The 6,430-nt window shown below is 54.2% G+C and overlaps 1 protein-coding gene across 1 annotated transcript in view; it reads left to right on the top strand.

Annotated features, from left to right (window-relative positions):
- Nucleotides 1-6,430, top strand: part of LOC126929358 (guanine nucleotide-binding protein G(s) subunit alpha) — a 366,637-nt gene that overhangs the window by 173,426 nt on the left and 186,781 nt on the right. The gene's annotated exons all lie outside the window — the stretch shown is intronic.

The following is a 6,430-nucleotide window of genomic DNA, read 5'->3' as shown; positions in this document are numbered from 1 at the left end:
AGCCGGGCTGGGAGCCTTCACGGGTCATTAGCTTGCTTAATGGCGCTGCAGTAGGCCCCGCTCGCCGGCCTCCCCTGAGACACCCAGAGGAGGCAGAGGTCACGAGGTGGTCTGGCTCCTTCTCCAGGGCGGCTGGCACCGTCTGCTCCCCCTACCAGGGGTGCACCCGTGTGGACACAGGATGCAGGGTCAGGGAGCAGGGGAGGAACTGAGTCTCCCTTGTGCAGGCACAAAGGCGGCCTCAGGACCAGGGACCCAGCTGGGCACCAGCTGCTGGCTGGCCTGGCCTGCCTGCCAGCGTCAGGGGGCCCATGGGGGTGAGCCAGAGGCCTGGCTTTCCCCGGGGCCAAAGGGCTCTAGGAGGCAACGGCTGCTTCCCCAGGGCCCGCCAGAGCCCTGGCAACAGGGTCATGGGGCGGCCGGCGGTGCTGGGGGGCAGGTGGGTGCTCTGGGTCCACTTGATCATGGTTTCCGGGGAGCAGTGCAGGAAGATGAACTTGGTGCAGAGCCCCCACAGGCAGGCTAGCGCAAAGCTCCGAGGAAGTGCTCCCAGATGAACTTGGCCGAGAGCATCACCAGGGCCACGAGGAGCCCAGTGATGCTGGGGAAAGCAGGTGGGGCTAGGACCCCACCCACACCCGCTCCCTGGAATCCCCCGGCCCACCTGGGTGATGTTATCCCAAAGACAGGGACAGGAGATGAGAGGATGGAAATGTCTCTTTGGGAGAAAGGCTGCAGGAGCTGGAGGTGATGAACAGAGCAGGCGAGAGGAAAGGGAGGCCCCCTCCTCCCGCCATGTTAGAGAAGGGAGCCCTGGATCTGGCTGCCACCAGTGGCTTGTGCACACCTGGGGCTGAGGGCACACAGGGCTGCACATACACATTCAAGGCCACTGTGAGAACAGGTGAGCAGGGCCAGAGGGCTGTGGAAAGCCCAGCTGAAGGCTGCACTTCCAAGCTGAAGAGCGTGTTACCGGCATCTGCCAGGAAGCCTGGGCTCTGGGGGCTGTGTCATTGTAGATGACCACTTCCAGGTCGTGGCCACAGCCCCGGTTCTGGTCACAGCCAGGCCACCAATCCTCCTGCGCCACCCACCCCTTATCCACCAGGCTGACTTCAGGGCATCGGCTGGCCTCAGTTGTGGCAGCCAGACCCTGATGTTGCACAAGAAGGCCGGCCAGTCCATATCCTGCAGCCTGCGAGGGTGCACTGGGTGAGAGGGGTACAGTCCCCAACCTGGGAGGGGACCCTGATGCAGGTCCCCAGAACTGAGGGAAAAGTCTCTCCCCAGAGGTCAGGTCTTTGTCAGCAAAGGTGGGAAACCAGGGAAGTGGCGGCCCCAGGCCCCAGAGACATTTGAAATGACCTCAGAAGACCCAGGGCCACTCAGGGCGACCACATCGGGGAGCTGCCTCTGACAGGCTGTGACGGATGTTTAAGGAAGGGATCAATGGTCACCTGACTCTCAGGAGTGCAGGAGAGGCCGCTGAGGCCCGTTAAGAAGGGACTGGGTGTTGGTCCCTGTGGACTCGGCCTCTGGCTGGTGGTGAGGAAGAGGATTTCTCACCACCCATCCTCTGGCCCCTGCTGCCTGAGGGAGCAGACTCCTGTGAGGTGGTTTCCGGGAAGTTCGTCTCCAGCAGGAACTCCAGGCCAAGTGCACGTCTCTGCTCACGTGTCACCGTGGCGGTGTGTGCGTGCATGCGTGTGCACTGGTCTGTGGCCTGTGGTGTGTGAGTCCCACTAGGACCCATGTGAGGTAGAGGGTCTTCCGCCTCGCCTCCCATTCAGGCCCTCCCTGTACCACACAGACACCCATCTGTGCCCTCCCCTTCTGTGCCAGCAAACATGGAAGAGAGAGACACTTAAAAGAGGCAACTCGCATGGAATGAAGCTGTTTCTGTTGGGGAATGCTTGGATGTTCAATCATCAGAGAAAATCCTACGCCACCTCCCGATGCAGATTAATTACTCTAAGTGCAACTCCGATTGGCCTGGTGACCCCCCAGGAAACCTCTGAAGCTGTCCCAGGCTGTTCCCAACATAGGGCCTCCACTCTGGCACACCAGGACCCGAGGCCCGCGACAGTCTCCTCATTCCTGCCTCGCTCAAGGCTCAGGTCCCCCACCTGAAATACCCCCTCCCACCAGCATCTCCTGCCTCAGTCCTGCTGCCAGGTCCCCAGAAGCTCTTGTTCATGAGCTTGCCTGCCATCCACAGCCCCCACCACAACCCAAGTGGCTGTTGAATTCACTGCCCTGATTCTCTGCCCAGAGCCTCGGTTCAGACTGTGTTCCCTGGCGAATTAGTGTTCAGCATTTTTGTTTATTTGTTTGTTCTTTAACAAAAGGTTGTTTTGGTTTGAGATTCAGCAAAAACACACACTGCATTCAGCTTCCTCTCCATTCAGGATTCAGTAAATTGGTTGTTTTCCCGTCTGCTTCAAGTCCTTGCCTCAAATGAGCCTTCAACAAGATAATGCATTTAAAAGCCCTTGGAAAAGTACCAGGCCCTGCACACATGTACAGCCCAGGCCCCGCGCACATGTACAGCCCAGGCCCCGCGCACATGGACGGCATTGTCATCGTGCAGCTCTCAGAGGCAAACCCGGCAGTGCACAAAGTTCCCACCCCACCCACACGAGGCTCAGCTCCTGGGGAACATGGCCCCAGCGGGGGTCCTTCCCCACGGCCTCACAGATAGGGCTCAGGAGGGAAGGGGCTGCCATCGTGCAACCCTGCTGCTAGGCTGGTCCCCAAAGCCCAGACCTGTGCCCCTCCCCATGGCCCGGGCTTGCTTTCTTCCCTTGCACAGGGCTGAGGGGACAGGGATGCAGCAGATGAGATGCTAACACACCCTCAGGGAGGTGACAGTCCTTCCTGACATCCAGCCAATAGGCCATTTTTGCTTTCAGTGCCCGCTGGAATCCTGAGGGCTTTGGGGATCAGTCCAGGGAGCATTCTGCAGTCAGGAAAACAACATTGAAAACCAAAACCCACAATTAAAAAGCGTAGAAGCCTGGTTTACACCCACTGATAGCGCAGTTAGAACCCACAGCAGCCTCCATCTGAATGATCCGTTCCCATTGGCTGCGTAAGAAACTCAGTGATGTCATGGACCCCTTCACCTCCCTTAAATAAATTTAGCAGTAATGAGGGCAGTTACCCCAACTTCACAACCATGAGTACTTTTGAGCCTGAGACCCCCTTTCTCCTAACGAGTTGGATAAGTTTCTGTGGCGTCCATGACCCAGCTTGTTCCAGTGCGTGAAAGCCCAGAGCCAACTTCCTTGTCCAATAATATTTGTTAAGCACTACTGGCATGCGATCCCAGAAAAATGAATCCCTCTTGCAGGTGTGTCTTCCCAGCCTGCAAGTGGAACGGCTTCCGGAAGAAGGAGCCGGCATGGTCCTGCAGGAGGCTGGAGGAGGGCTGTGCCCCTGGTACCCACAGGGGCAGGGGTGACTGAGTGACTGAGGACTACCCCCCATCGGGATGTTATTAGCCATTACCAGAAGAGCTAATGCATCATAAGCAATTTGCCACCTGCAAGGCAGCCCCGGGGAGGTGCTGTTATCTTCTCCCCCATTCCAGCAGGTGCAGAAGCCCCAGGTTGCACAGGTCGTTTGTGAAAGAGAAGGGGGCATCCAAATCCAGACGGCCCAGCAGATTCGCGTGTGCTGGCTGATGAAGGTGGGAGGGAGGGAGGGAGGGAAGTGAATAAATAGATGGCCGGACAGAGACATACAGCCAGGCCAAGAGGACTTGTTACTGTTGAATACCACAGACTCTGGGCCTCGGTTTCCTCATCTGTGAAATGGATGGGCCTTGCAAAACCAACATCTTCATGACTTTGGATTTGTCAGTGATTTCTTGGCTATGACACCAAAGGCACAGGCAACAAAAGAAAAAATAGACAAACTGGACTTCATGCAAAGTAAGAAATTTTTCACATCAAAAGACAGTATTCATAGAGTAAAAAGGCAACCCACACAATGGGAAAAAATTTGCAAATCATATACCTGATAAGAAATTGATATTCAGAATATATAAACTCCAGAAGTGCAACAACAACAATAAAAGAATCTGATCCAAAAACACTCAAAGGACTTCAATAGATAAGAAAGTACACAAATGGCAGATAAGCACAGGAAAAGATGCTCAGCATGACCGTCATTCGAAAAATCGAAATTAAAACCCCAGTGAGAAACCACCTTGCATTCATTAGGAGGGCCACTATCACAAAAACAAAATAACAGGTGTTGATAAAAATGTAAGGGAATCACAATCCTGGCGCATGGTCAGTGGGAATGGAAAATGGGGCAGGTGCTGTGAAAAACAGTATGGCGGTTCCTCAAAAGATTACAAATAGAATGACCACATGATGCAGCAACTCCGTTTCGGGGTATACACCCCAAAGAATTGAAAGCAAGGCCTCAAAGAGATATTTGCACACTCAGGTTCACAGCAGCATTATTCACAATCATTCAAATGTAGATGCAACCCAAATATCCATCAGTGGATGAACGAGTAATAATCAAATGTCACAAATACAAGGTGTGGATGTTCAGCCTTAAAAAGGAAGTTTTCGACACAGGCTACACCATGGATGAACCTTGAGGAATTATGTTAAGTCAAATAAGCCAGTCACAAAAAGACAAATACTGGAGGATTCCACTTTTACGAGGTAAGTTAGAGCAGTCAAAATCATAGAGACAGAAAGTAGGAGGGTGGTTGCCAGGAGCTGAAGGGAGGAGAGAATGAGGAGTTAGTGTTGAACGGGCACAGAGTTTCCATTTTATGAGATGAAAGGGGTTGTGGAGATGATGGTGGTGCGCGTTGTACATTATGAATGCACTTAATGCCACTCGACTGTACGTTCAAAAATGGGCAAGACGGCAGATTTTATGGTATGTGTATTTTACCACAATAAAAAGATAATACATTTAAAAAATATAGATGGGCCCTGGACTCCTCTGGCCACCTGTGCCCTGCGAGGCAGGATGGCTCCATGTGCCGTGCCCAGGTCAGCGGAACTGGGCTCAAATCCCGACTCTGCCACTTTTGTAGCTTTGAGACCTGGCGTCTGTCAGCCAGATTCTTTACCTATGCAAAGGGGACATAGGTCCATGAAAGTGCCATGTAAATGGGCAAAAGACGACTCCTTTGGTCACGTCCTAAACCGCACCCTGCAACAGTTGTGCTCAGCAGAAAACCCTCTGTGCCAGGGCACTGCTGGAGCAAGGAGGGGCTCCTACAGGCTCTCTCGGGCGCGCAGGAGCGTGCCAGCCAGTGGGTCTCGAGTTTCCTTATCCGTGTAGCACACCACGTGCTTGCCGGCCGCTTCCACATTCATGGCCAGACTAATTCCTGAACTGGGGAAGGAAAAACCAAGTGTAGATCTGGAGAAACAAAGGTAGCCCCAGATGCTCGGGCCTGGCTTCCTTCCCCGTCCAGTCTGCGCCCCACACCCTCTGCCCTCTCAGCTCTGCTTCCTCCATCCAATCCTCACTTGGCCCTGAAAATTCCAAACCGAGTAGACACACATGGCTCCTGCCCACTCCTGTGCAAACTCGTGGGTCCCCGAAGGAAGACATGGTATCTTCCTATGGCTGGAAGATGGCGCAGTCCTGTTTCCTCCCCATGCTATAAATAAACGACTCACAGACAGCAGTTCTAGGCAGAGGGGATGGTGTCAGGGAACACTGCAGGCCCCCACCTCCCCTCTGCGTGTAGTTTTGCATCCACTCATTCATTCAATCAACATTCATTGTGCTCCTGCTGTGTGTCAGGTACTGACAGACGAAGTTGAGGAGAGATGGCCCCTGCCCTCCCAGGGTTCACAGCCGCCAGGGAGACAGGTGCTCATCACATTATCGCCCAAAGAAATACACCACAAACTGGGATGACTGCTGTGAAGTATAGGCAGGTGGCATGATGACATTTTAAAGGGAGGCCTGTCATTGCTTGGGGAGGGGACCAGGTAGGGAACGCCTCCCCGGACGTATAGATATCTGAACTGAGAGCGCAAGGACGTGAGTACTCAAGGGTGCGGAAGATGGGGTAAATCAGTTCCAGCACAGGATGCAGCATGTGCAAAGGCCCAGGGCTGGAGTGGGCCATGACAAGTTACAGAAACGCAAAGGAGGCCACTGCTCCTGAAAAGGAGAGGGGGACACGGGGATGGGGGAGTGAGATGGGGTGGGAGAGGTGGACACAGGCCTTGCAGGTCATGAGAGAGTGCCGTGTGAATATGACCATTTCCCTGAGGATGCCCCAGTCCTCAGCACGGGGTGGCTAGAATTCACACAGAGAGCCACAGTCTTACTGACTTCAGAGGGAGGGAGTGGAATTTGGGCTGTCAGAGCCCAGGAAAGTCCCAGGGATGGGGGGAAGTGAGGACGTCCTGCAAGGCAAGAGGCAGAGCCCCTT

The sequence above is a fragment of the Macaca thibetana genome, chromosome 10 (genome assembly GCF_024542745.1).
Source record: "Macaca thibetana thibetana isolate TM-01 chromosome 10, ASM2454274v1, whole genome shotgun sequence".
NCBI lineage: Eukaryota > Metazoa > Chordata > Mammalia > Primates > Cercopithecidae > Macaca > Macaca thibetana.
The sequence above is the reverse complement of the archived record's forward strand: the minus strand, read 5'-3'. Positions and strand labels throughout refer to the sequence as shown.